The 13114-nt window shown below is 46.9% G+C and overlaps 1 pseudogene; it reads left to right on the top strand.

The window, feature by feature from the left end:
- Positions 1 to 558: 558 nt before the first annotated feature.
- LOC131904740 (large ribosomal subunit protein eL14-like) lies at positions 559 to 1177 on the top strand (annotated as a pseudogene).
- Positions 1178 to 13114: the final 11937 nt, after the last annotated feature.

Below are 13114 nucleotides of genomic sequence, written 5' to 3'. Positions count from 1 at the left end.
TCTCTGTCATCTAAGGCTTCTAGCTCACCATCTTCAGATGTGAGTACATAAACCAGGAAAGTTGAAACAAACAAGGACTATTGTTGGGGAGCAGGCAATAAGGAGGGGAACAGCAGAGCACAAGTGATCTGATTGGGCAAAAGGGAAAAACGGAGGGTGTCTAATTAGGAAAGGGGTGGAGATAAATACAGGAGAGAGGGTAAGATGACAGTAAAGATGTCTAAAAAAGTCATGAGAAATTATACCATTAACTATCTACTGGAAAACCTACCATACACTTAAGTCTATAATATAAATATATAGTTCAAATGAAAAGTGCCCGTCTGGGCTGACAGTGCTCCCTCCAAAAGCTGAAGACCATTGTAGTGGCTGGTTTTGTGTGTCAACTTGACACAAGCTGGAGTCATCAGAGGAAGGAGCCTTAGCTGAGGAAATACCTCCTTGAGATCCAGCTCTAAAGCATTTTCTCAATTAGTGATCAATGAGGGAGGACCCAGCCCATGGTGGGTGGGGCCATCCCTGGGCTGCTGGTCCTGGGTTCTATAAGGCTGACTTCTTACTGAACGGGGCCATCATGTGTTCAGGCACTTCGTGGAGGTTGGCCAGGTGACCTAAGTCTCCTTTGGGCCTCACACTGGAAAGCTGGTGGTGATTGTAGATGTTATTGATCAGAACAGGGCTTTAGTAGATGGACTTTGCACTCGGGTGAGGAGACAGGCCACGCCTTTCAAGTGCATACAGTTCACCAACTTCATCCTCAAGTTCCGACACAGTGCCCACCAGAAAAGCTTAGAAGGCAGTTATCAATACGAAGGGGCAGCTACAAGATGGGCCAAGAAGACTGATGCCAGAGAAAGGAAAGCCAAGATGACAGGTTTTGATCATTTCAAAGTCATGAAGGCAAAGAAAATGAGGAACAGAATAATCAAGACTGAAGTGAAGAAACTTCAAAGAGCTGTTATCTTGAAAGCTTCTCCTGAAAGAGCGCCTGTTGCTAAGGCCGCCATTGCCGCGGCAGCAGTAGCTCTGTTAAGCTGAGGTTCCGGCCGAGAAGGCAACAGGACCAGGCAAGATGGATGCGGTCCAGAAGGCTGCACCTCCTGTTAAAGGTCAGAAGGGTCAGAAGCCCCCAGCCCAGAAAGCTCCTGCTTCAAAGGCAGCTGGCAAGAAAGCATGAGGCTGTACAAAGGAAAAAAGGCTCTTTTTGACATGTTGGCAAAAAAAAAAAGAAAAGAAAGGCTGAACAAGCCATGGGAAGCAAGCCAGTAAGCAGCACCCCTCCATTCCTCCAGGATCCTGCCCCTGTTTGAGTGATGAACAACAATGATGAAGTGTAAATCAAATAAACCCTTTCCTCCCCAACTTGCTTTTTGGTCATGGTGTTTCATCACAGCACTAGAAACCCTAAGACAGCCATCTAACAAAAACCCCAACACCAGGCATGAAAAGCTCTCTTTTGAGTTGTTGGTCAGAGTTGTCTAAGAGACTCCCCAAACATCCTAGGCTATGGCTACTGCCTTTGGTTGACCCTAGAGGTGGAAGGCTGAGGTCCCTATTGCTAAAGACACCATGTACCAGGGCCCCTGAACCGGAACTGGTTTCAAAGCCACCTTCCTGAGGACCAGAAGGTACCATGAAGCTTCCAAAGGAGGGCAGCAACCAACAGTCCTTCCCAACTATGATGCCTATGAACCACAACAGCAACCAGCCATCAGTACAGTAGTGGCACACACAGCTTGGCAGCTACCAACTGCTCTCTACTTGGGCTTAAAACCAGCTCAACCGGAGGGAATCACAGCTTGCACTGGAAACCCAGTCAACCACCCAGGGCTAGTGAAGTCATGGATATTGGAGGAGAATCGAGTTCTGCTACTTTACTAAAATACATTCTAAATATTTGTCCTTTGACCCACAGGAAGTGTAGTCCTAATCCTTCATTAAGGAAGCTTCTCTTTGCAACGGACAGAGACCATTCCAGGAGATCACAACCAATCAAATCACAGAGTTGTGGGGCCCAGTCCTAACTCATACATCCACAAAACACTCCCGTACCTAAAACTCAGGGATCAATTTTGGAAGAGGAAGTAGAAAGATTGTAGGAGCCAGAGAATCAGGGAGCTTTCTGTGAGATAGTGGCTGGGAAAGCCAGGACGCCTCAACCCTACAGAAAACACTACAGGCAACCAAGGAATGCTATATATCTATACATAGTCTTGTGCTAGTTTTTTTGAAACCTCAAGAAAAAGGGATTCACCCGAATTGTTGGGGACCAATTCCGGACAGCTGTGTCTTGAACTTTGTGTGACCTTCCTTGCTTTATCAAACCTTACGAAAGCAGGAAGTTCCTGGCCTAACCTCGAGCTGTACAACTTCCTGGAGTATGTGCTAATCAGCCAGCCGCAGGGGCCTGGGACCAAAGCGACCTCACCCTCCCTTAGGAATTTTTCATCCTTGCTTCCCCTGCTTCCCCTCCCTGCCTGAAGCCCTGCTTATAAGCTTCAATTCCCAGTCAATAAACTGAGACCTTGACGCAATTCAGACTGACTCCGTCTTTCTTTACGCGCCTGGTCTCCTTTCCCTCTCCCCCCTTTTGGTTTACAGGTGGACCCTCCTCGAGACCCTCAAATAACCTGGCCCGCGGGACGGGTCACCGAATGTTTACATACTAGAGGCAAAATTGGACAGAATTTCTTGGGCTTGGCTTCCTCATCTCATTAGGACAGCAAACAGCTTTTTAAAGTACAGTCCAAGGTTTCTTATGATAACATCTAGACAGAAGCAAATTTGGATTTGTTTGATATTATATGGCTCAATTTTGCAAAGCAAACTGAAAGGGGTTCCTATGGTAAAGAACAGTCTTTGATGAACTTAAGGAAATCGCCGGCTTAAATCCCTATTCACCAGCACTGTTGACAACCATTCAGCGTATGGAGGAAATAGAGGCAGAGGATGTGACATCTTCACATGTCAGTGTGAGCTCAATGTGAGCTCAGTGAGTGAGTGAGCTGCAGTGTCTTGCTCATTTCAAGGAAGAAGGACAAGGGGAGATGTTCTGGGGCTGAGTACATCAAACTGTCCAGGACGAGGAGGCATGGATTGAGGCATCTGGGCATGAAGGGATTTCGGATGCTGGATTGGAAAATGTTTTTCTTGGCCTTGGGAGATGAGTCAGCTGCAGCAGTGCATGAGCAGGAGGCCCTGAGTTTGGTACCCAGGATACACATAAAGCCCAGGTGCGGGAGTGGGTACATAACCTTGGCACTGGGGGATGGTTTAGACACGTGGATTTCTAGAACTCTCGAGCCAGTCTAGCCAACTGGTAAGCTCCGGGTTCAATGGGAGACCCAGTTTCAAAAACTAAGGTGAAGGTGGGCAAAGGGGAGCACTGGACCTTGCCCTCTGGCCTCCACAGGCACCTGCACACACCCTGCACACACACCTTGTCATACAGGACCACCGTCTAAATGAAACTGACACCATCTTCGGAAGTCTGCTGGGTGGGCAAAACGTCCTCATAGCTAGGAAGTTGACTGCTTCCCTTTCCTCACAGGAGGAGGTGTGGGCGAGTAAGAGGTCACTCACCTAAGTAGCCAGCCACCCCTCCTAATCAGCTGAATGCAAATCTGCCCTAACTGTGCACACCTTGGGGTTTTGGAGAGGACTGGAGGATATAGGTGGGAAGGACTAGAAGATGTGGCTCCATCTACGTAGCTATGGAAAAGCCGTCATCCCCTCTTTCCGGGCTGAGAAGAGCATCCACCCCTGTAAGTATCCCCTCACATGTGCTCTGTAAGGAAGCCAAATAAACTCTTTAGTTCTCCAGAGTAAATTCTGGTGGAATCATTCTTCGGTTTGTCATTGGGACCTTAGGAGAAGGGACAGACATTCTCCCTCAGGGAAGGAATTTCAGCAACACACATGCACTGTACATACATGCATATCCTCACAATCAGTCCGTCACTCAATCAATAGGAAATGTATTTGGAAGGTCTGAAACTTCCTCCAGGGGCATATCCTGGGCATAACCAAAAACAGCAAACACAAACAGCCTCAACACATACTTCCTTCCCCTTTAGTAGCCCAGAACTGGCTCCAAGGTCAGAGTTGGCCCACGGAAAGGACAGGGTGGTAGCAGCTGCAGAGGATTTGCAGTTAAGGTCTCTTCCTCCACGGGAGGCTCCCCTCCCAGAGGTGTGAGGAGAGAGGCTTGTTCGAGCACTTTCTGCTTTGAGTCCCAGCTGATTTCTGCAATTACACGAGCTCAGAATGCTATTCCTATTTTTGGTGTTTTGAGTAACCTCCATACTGAGTCATATGGTCTGCTAAATCACTCTGGATATGTTCCAGAAAGAATCAAAGTCGTCATATGCTAGAGATGCCTGCACACCCACATGGATTGTGGCACTAGTCATAGTAGTCACATGACTCCAAGCCGTTCACATGGAATCAGCCACGTGGAATTCCATACGGAATGGGATAAACTCCCAGCAGTGGATGTCTGGCTGAACTGGCACACACCTACACCTAAACACACACACACACACACACACACACACACACACACACACACTACTCTGCCGTAAAGAGGAATGAAACCGGGTTGTTTTCAGGAAAGTGGGTGGCACTGGAGACCACCATGTTGGAAAATGAGACAGATCAGAAAGACAATTGTCACATGATGCAGACTCTAGATTTTAAACAGAAGACATGAGAGTATAAAGCAGATTGTTTGGGAAGAGGAAGAGAGCCAGGGGATGAGGCAAGAGGCATAGGAAAGGGTAATTGAGCAAGAATATGATCAAAATATGTTACGCACATGTAGAAAATGTCAAAATGAAACTCATTATTTCATACAATTAATATGTGCTAATAAAAAGACTGAAACTTAGCCTTGTCCTCTTACCACATTCCATCTGTTTTCTACATGTCACTGTGTCCCGCAGGGTGCTGTGTGCAAAGCACCGTTACATTATGTGGGCAGAAGACCGCACTGTATACTTCAAGTGCTACATTCTAGGTTTCAATTTTTATTCTTATTATGACTTTATTAATAGGGGTGAATAAATTTATTAAGTTAGTTTGTTTATAAAATGAATGTTGTTGTGTGCATTTATGAGAGAGGGAGAGACAGGAAGGAAGGGAGGGAGGAAGAGAGACAGAAAAACATGCTCGTCTGGTTGCTTCCCTGTTGGTGTTTTTATTTTGTTTTGGGGTGCACGCATGCGCATTTATTGTGGTCAAATAACAGATGTTTTATGCACCCTGAGAACAATTATGTCGTGACTGAGCGGTCCATTAGACCCTGGTCCTCCTTCTTCAGAAGATGAGTGTTTTCCCTTTCCTTCTGTGAGGCATGTCTTATGTCTTCCTTTTCCACCAGGAGCCAAAGGGCTTCGTCAAATGTGATCTCTGGTGAGAATTAATCAAAGATTACAAACAGAAACAAGCCAGCAGGAGAAGCCATATATTCCCCTCAGCCCTGAGAAAGATAGAGAAGAAAGACAGCATAGAAGAGTTCTACTTATTAAACCACCTATGGCTTGCTGTTTTGAATGACTTGAATCTGGCCTCACACCCTTTAAATTTAGTTTTATAAAATATGGAGCATTTCTAGGACTGCCACAGTCTTTTGGGGTAAGTTTGACCTGTTTTGAAGTGCTGTACTGTTATTTCTTTACTTGGAGATAAATCCCTCTGTGGTGGTTTGAATGAGAAGGGCCCCCATAGGCTCTTATATTTGAATGTTTGGTTCCCAGTTGGTGGAACTATTTGGGAAGAATTAGGAGGTGTGGCCTTGTTGGAGGAGGTGGGCTTAGAGGATTCAAAAGCCCACACCATTCCAGTTTGTTCTATCTATCTATCTATCTATCTATCTATCTATCTATCTATCTATCTCTCTATCTCTATCTCTATCTCTATCTCTATCTCTATCTCTCTTACTGCATGCCTGTGGGTAGGATGTAAGGTTCTCAGCTACTGCTCCAGTGCCACACCTGCCAGCTCCTCAACATGATGGTCATGGGCTAACCCTCTGAAACTCTAAATTAAATGCTTTCTTTTATAATAGTTGTCTTGGTCATGGTGTCTCAATATAACAGTGACCAAGACACCCTCCAAATTATCAAATCACCTAGTTCTTGAGATAAACAATAAGTATTTTAAAAGTCCCAGCCAATGAAACAGAACCATATGAACAAGTCACAGGAATGATATGAACAGAACTACATCTTCAACAGGTGAGCCAATGAGGAGAATACAGCTTCAAGTGTAAAGGAGCCACAGTTTTAACACAGCCCACTGTGGCCTGAAGGTCCTGATCAACTCTGGGGAAACTGAAAGGAGACCATCAGCCCCGGAGCTGCTGCGTCTGCTAAGATAATCTTATTTGCAACATCTAGAGACTTAAGTCAAGAGACTTACTTAAAATGACCTTGCACAGAAAAGCGTTTTCTTATAAAACAAGAATTCTAGGCTATGGGACGGTTTGATATCTGGATCAGTGGTGCAATAATTATCTGGGTTTCTTCCATCTATCCTTCATGTCTCTTTTTTCCTTTGGCCATTTTACTCATGGTTGTAATATAGATGTCAACAGCAACGAATTTCCTCGTTCATGTTTAGTAGAAAAGACTCCGGTGTATTGAAGATGGTCCCTTCCCGGTCCTAACCAATTAGCTTTTCCAGGGGATAAAGTGCCCTGGACTAACGAGAATCTCTCCAGGATCCAGAGTAGCACACATGTGAAACCAGTTCTGTTCTGATCAGGATGGAGGCAATCAGGGTGAAACAGTCACTAATGGCCCCATTTCAGGCACAAAGCCTTGTCTGTGGCTGAATATGTAACATGCTCTGGCCACTCCTTCCAAAACCCCTCCTGGATCCTGAGGTCACTAAGCCACAATCCGGTTTTGGAAGTAGAGCTGAATTTGTAGTGGCCATGAGCCAGATGCTCTTCCCACCACGAGATGCTAAAATCATGGCTACCATCATATGGCAGAGAGGGAAGGGTTAAGGAAGGGGAGGAGGACAAGCTGGCTCTCTTCCTAAAGCCGCTTCTCAGTTATGGAGGGCTCCCTGTGGGAAAGCTCAGCTTTGTCTCCCTCTGCTGGAATCACAGTAAAATCACATAAGCACCCTCAATCACTTACAGGCCTGCCTTTAAAGTCTACCCACGGGCTCCATGGGTTCAAGTGTAACTTCACCCAAAGTCTCCAGCTTCTTGGTAATAGAACCTGAGGTATTTAGCAGGACTCCAGATGCCTGGGACCATCGGGGGACCATCTGTGGGGAGCACTGTGTGGAAGAGATGTGTGATGAAGATCTACGTGACAAGCTGTCTGAGGATGAGATACAAAGGGACTTCCCTTGGGCTCCGGAACAGTCAGTGGGCTGGTTCTGAACAATGATAACTGGCAGCTGAGTAGTTCTCGGCATTTACTTAACAGTTTCACGTCCTGGACTCAGAACAGGCGCAGGAGGCCCCAGCATGCCAAGCTGTACGGCCAGACCACACAGCTCAAGACTCCATCCCCACAGGAAATGGTATCTGCAAGGTCTCATCATGTGGCCACTGCCCCCTAAAAGCTTACAATTGCTCTGGGGGACTCTCTCCAGAAAAAGCTCTCCTGGCCTTGCCACCCTCTGCCCCAGCCTTGTCACTGAGGCCATCTCTCCAGTCCTATCATTTTCACTAAGTAAATAAAAAATGAGAAAATTTGTTTTCACTTCACGCTTTGCTTCCTTACGTGCAGTGAGCACGGAGGCCGGAAGAGGGCGCTGACAGATTCTCCTACCGAAGGCCCTCCTTCCCAAGCTGTCGTGTCTGCTGCTCACGTACATGTACCATTTTCCGTCCAAGGTTCTCTTTCCCACCCTGAGGCCCGATCATGGTCTCAAGGCCACTTTTCCTAAAGTGACTTTTCTGAAGGGATTGGCTCATGCGTCAGCTTTCCTTTCCTTTCCTGGCCTACGCTGCTCTTCTCCTTTGTCTTAAAGAGAGACCCGAGGCCGGCTGGTCTTCCTCCAGCGGGGCTGCAGCATGGCCACTGCCCTAGCCACAGGGGCTCCATCAGCCCCAGAGATGGGATCTCCAGCCTTCAGACTCGAGATGTCAATGCGTGTGTTTGAAGACACCACGCCTGTGCATTTTGTCACAGCAGTCGGAAGTCCTGAGACCGCTGCGCCGCAGTGGCTCCAGGGAAAACCGTCAGTGTGTGACTTCATCACAGACACCACCCACCACAGACCCGTTACGTGCTTTTAGGCTGGCGTGGTTCTCTACACGTTGTTTCCCTTGGGGAGGCTCTACTCGGTGCTATATGGGAAAGGTCCATGAACCGTTTCCTCTGTTATAAAATGGAGAAGCAACAACTCACCAGGAGTAGTCCTCACCCGTGAACTGCACCTCAAACCACGCCTGTTTTCTTTATTTGATTGCAACTGATATTTACGAACTGTTAAAAATTGTTGGGGGAGGTATTGTTTTTTGCTTTATGCTAACCAATTCTCTCGCTGTCTTTGGCTCAACCCTGTATCTACCCCGAGCAGGCTCAAGTTGTACATGTGTTGTAGAGGGCAAGAGGTCCTTGTACACACAGAAAAGGACTAGGGAAACCAGGAAAAGTTGAACATGTAGGCTTGTCTCTTCAAAGGGAGGACATGTTTACCTGTCCGCCTGGGATGCTAGGAAAGCACGTGTTTTACAACCTGGTGACCCTTTGCTGTCTGTAGGGCCAGGCTTCCCCCGAATCCTCCAGAATATTGTTTGTTCATCCCAGACTTTCCCCACCTAGATCTTGAACAATGCTCTCAGCTCATAAACCCACCCTTATGAGAGATGGAACTTGTCCTTCACAACAGCCTAAGTGACTTCTATGTTGTCTTAGGGCCGGGCCAACCCTGACTCCCATGGGCATTATGTTTATCTCAGGAGGGGAGGAAACCAGATGTTTTGATGGTACCTGCTGAGAAGTTCAGGCCCAAAGGACAGGACACTAGCTTTGCACTCTCCCTCACTTCCTCTTTCTTCTGGAATTTCCTGTTTTCATCTAAATATGCACATATCAAGAGCCAAAGCTTTGCAGAGCTTGCTTTCCATTTGTATAAGCAGGAAGTGGGTGGCAGCCTTCTGGAAGCTTCCTCAGCCTGCTCTTGTCCCTTTAACCCATTTCCTCAGATGCAGAAATAGTGGTGAGAGCTCCAGTCACCCTCCTGTGCCACTACATCAAGGGCCACCCCACCTTTAGAGCAGTGAGCGGTGAGCTGGGGACAGCTGGGGACTTTCTGGAACACAGTGCACATCCTTAATTATCCACTCTTGAGTGTCCATCTTGTTTAATCTTGTAGTAAGTGCATGTGTGGTCTGCCAGGGATCGAACCCAGGACCTTAAAAACTGCAAGCCTTCACCTGTTGACATTCTATGAGTTGCTGAAAAGAAATACATAAATCTGGTGAAATTCAATGACATCACACAATACTTTTTTTTAATATTTTTAATTTTATGTGCATGTATGTCTGTGTGAGGGTGCCAGATCCCCTAAGACAGGAGTTACAGACAGTAGTGAGCTGTTATGTGAGTGCTGGGAATTGAACCCGGGACCTCTGAAGACCAGCCAGTGCTCTTGTGAGACCAAAATGAGAACAAAATGCCTCCATATTAGAAATAAGGCCTAAGCTTTCTCCATTTTAGGTATAGGCCTTGAGTTGCTGGAAGAGGCCTTGAGTTACTGGAACCAGTCAACCCAGATTCCAGAAATTAGAAAGTGCAAAGTACAGAGTCACAAGGTATTCATTCAGTGATGACTGTTTATCCAAGGAATGTTCCAGCCATGGTTTCCAGGGTAACTGACCATAGAAATGTCCCCACCTGAGGGCAGCCAATGAAAAATGGTGATGGGCAACCACCTCCTTAGAAGTAAGATTAAGCCATGATTTCTAGGAAGTCCCTAGAAGCGAGCCATTCAGAATTGTACCCGTACTAGCATTCCTAAATGATGTAACCTTGTGCTTTTTGCCTTTAAAAACTGAGCTTGCAGAGGGGCAGGCACTTCCTCCAGCCTCCACTGTGTTGGATGTATTGGACAAAGTCCCTGCCTAGGCTTGTATTGCTTTTGGATATCCAGAATTAAATCTTGCTTTTACATTCCAGCACACTCATCTTCAGTAGTCTCTCTGGGGGTTGCGATCTGCACACATCTCTCCAGCCCCTCTGAAGGCCTAGACTTAACTTTACAGGCTCTATTTTAGGGAAAGGGCCACCATTTCAGACCACCTGCTGTACTCAGTTCTAGGAAGGACCTCAGGGATATGCTAGGATAACTTGAACGGATACAGAGCAGTATCCTGTAGTGGGTAGCCATTCCAGTATCCTCCTGCAGACATCCTGTCTGCTGTTTATACAGGAAAGGAAAGCTTAATAAGATCCTGTCTGTGGTTTATGGCCCTGGCCCTTGGAGATACCTAGATAATCCTGCTGAGCAGCCCAGATAACCCTGTTCAGTGGGTTGTGGTTCCCCGACAAAAGTCTAAACCAATAGTTTCAAAAAAATCACCTTACTCCTACCCAATCCCAAGTTGCCAATTCCCAGCTTGTGGTTTTTCCCTATAAAACCCTCTACACCTGGGCTCACAGCCGCCGCCACATTTCCTTCCATCTGCCGTGCGGTGGCCCAGGCTGAACCTGAATAAAAGGACCCTTATGTGCTTGCATCAGAAACCAGCTCCTTGGTGGTCTCTGGGGGTTTCGTGAAACAGGTACAACACTCCAATCACACAGGTTTTTTTTTTTTTGTTGTTTTTGTTTTGTTTTGTTTTGTTTTGTTTTTTGAACTAGAGAGAAACAGGCTGGAGAGGCTTATGTATACAGTATTCTGCCTGCATGTATCCCTGCAGGCCAGAAGAGGGTACCAGCTCTCCACACAGTTTTTTTTACAGGATTTTTTTTTTTTTCTGAGTTCAGAAATATAATCTAGGAAACTCAATGGAAAACTATTAACAGAGAGCCCACGAGACATGACCACTCAGATACCGTTTATAGCCAACTGAAAGTCTTTACTCCAGTCCCCTTCACTTCAGTGAGGCACTTCACTCAGGGATCCAGGGACCAGTGTTTATAGTAGGGGGGGTTTAAAGGCAAAACCTATTGTGGTATCTCACTCCGCAGCTGCAGGGGGAAGTTTGCTCAAGCAGGCAGTTTAACAGAAGCCAATATAAGTTAGCTGGGGCATCTTGGCCTCAGGTTCTAGAATAGAGCTGGGTAATTTTCCATAGGATTCTCCATCAAGGAGTTCAAATTCTAGTTAAACCCAGAATGGCCTCAGCAGCGGTACAAGATGGAGGACCTTCTGTACTGTCTTGCCATCACAAAACATGACTGAGTGAGGATGTGGCTATCTTATTTTACCTTCAGAGAGTTCTCACAGGCATCCCGAAGGGCCAGAAGGTTGAAGATTGAAATCTAGGTCCAGATTGTGAAGTCCTACACTGCCACCAATTTCAAGGGATTTGTTGACTGTGAAGTAGCCTGAGCGCCATAACTAACAAAGAGTGAGTGAGGAAGCCCTTTTCTCTAAACACGAGCCAGCATTAAGCAAGCTACGGAGTCTCTCTCCATCAATTTTCTCATCTGCACAATGGGATCTACTCCCCAAAGTGCCACGGGTCTGTCCTTTTGGTGAAAATAGCATGGATACAGTGCACACTGGGTTTTAGGAAGAATTTCACACACTTCAAGATCAGACCTTTCATTCCCGATGTTCATTTTATTTATTTATTTATTTATTTTTAGTTTTAAAAAACGATGGTGATGGGGCTGGTGAGATGCCACCACAGGTAAAGGCACTTGCCACCAAGCCACATGACCTGAGCTCCATCCCCAGGACCCACACGGTGGAAGGAGAGTCGACTCTGCAGAGTTGTCCTCTGACCTCGGCGTACATGTTCACCATGACCCACGTGTATGTGTGCACACATGACCAAATAAATAGTAAATTTAAGTGATGTTTGACTGGCAAATTTTAAAGCTGGCAGCCTCATCCGCAACTCTTCCCCCTTCCCCACCCCTCCCTCTCCTCCTCTCTTTAATCCACTTACATTTCTCTGGGGCAGGCACTGAGCTGGGTATTTGAATTTATTTGCTTTTAGTCTTTCCTTTTCAGTGCCCGGGCTGAACTTGGGTCTCAGGCACTCCACACAAAGGCTTTACTAAGAGAGTGCCCGCTACCCATTCGCACTTCATATCTACCCCAATGGGCGGGCGGGAACCGCCACATTTAAAAATTGTTTTTACACAAAACAAAAAATTCATAGAATTAAATGGTTCAAAAATCACCGAGCTATCCAAGTCTCTTCCTTCCTTCCTTCCTTCTTTTCTTTTCCTTAATTTTTTTTTTTTTTTTTTGAGACAGGGTCTCACGTAGCTCAGGCTATCTTCAAATTCACTATGTAGCCTTGGAGTTCTGATCTCCCCTGCTTCCCCCTCCCGAGTGCAGGATCACTCTCTGTGCCACCATGTCCGGTTTATGTAGTTCTGAGGAGCAAAACCGGAGTTTCTAGAATGTGGTGGGGCGAGCACTCCATCACCTAAGGTGCAGCCTCAGCCTCCGAAGTACAGCCTTTGGCTCTCTAGACTCCTGCCTCTGTATTGAATAAGACTGAGATGCCGGGTTGCTAACAGGAGATCACGGGATGTAAAGAGCTGCCATGGTGCCTAGGACCTGGAGGGCTCTGACGGCGAGGAGTTGTTCGTTGATTTCTCCCATCAATTCAACGAGCGTCTCCCATGTGTCAGGCACCGTCCTGGACCCTGAAACAAAGCGGTTAAGAACACAAGCAATTCCTTGCTCTGAGGGAGCTCCCTTGGCATCCCTGCCACAGCTTCACCCTCCCCTTGTGCACCCCACAACGCCTCTCTCCACCCCACCCCCACCCAAGCACCCTGCCTGCTCTCAGAGCTCTGCAGCATCTTAAATACCATGGCAGGGGACGCGCATGCCACAGTACCTGCGGCTGCCAGCTTCCTAGTGGGTACGGGAACAAGAGCTGCTTTGGGAAAAGAAGGCAGCGGGGGTGGGGAGTGGAGATGGGAGATGGGGGCAGAGAAGGGGGCAGAAAAGC

This window comes from Peromyscus eremicus, chromosome 2, assembly GCF_949786415.1.
Source record: "Peromyscus eremicus chromosome 2, PerEre_H2_v1, whole genome shotgun sequence".
Taxonomy (NCBI): domain Eukaryota; kingdom Metazoa; phylum Chordata; class Mammalia; order Rodentia; family Cricetidae; genus Peromyscus; species Peromyscus eremicus.
Note: the sequence above shows the minus strand (reverse complement) of the source record. Positions and strands in the feature narration are given on the sequence as shown.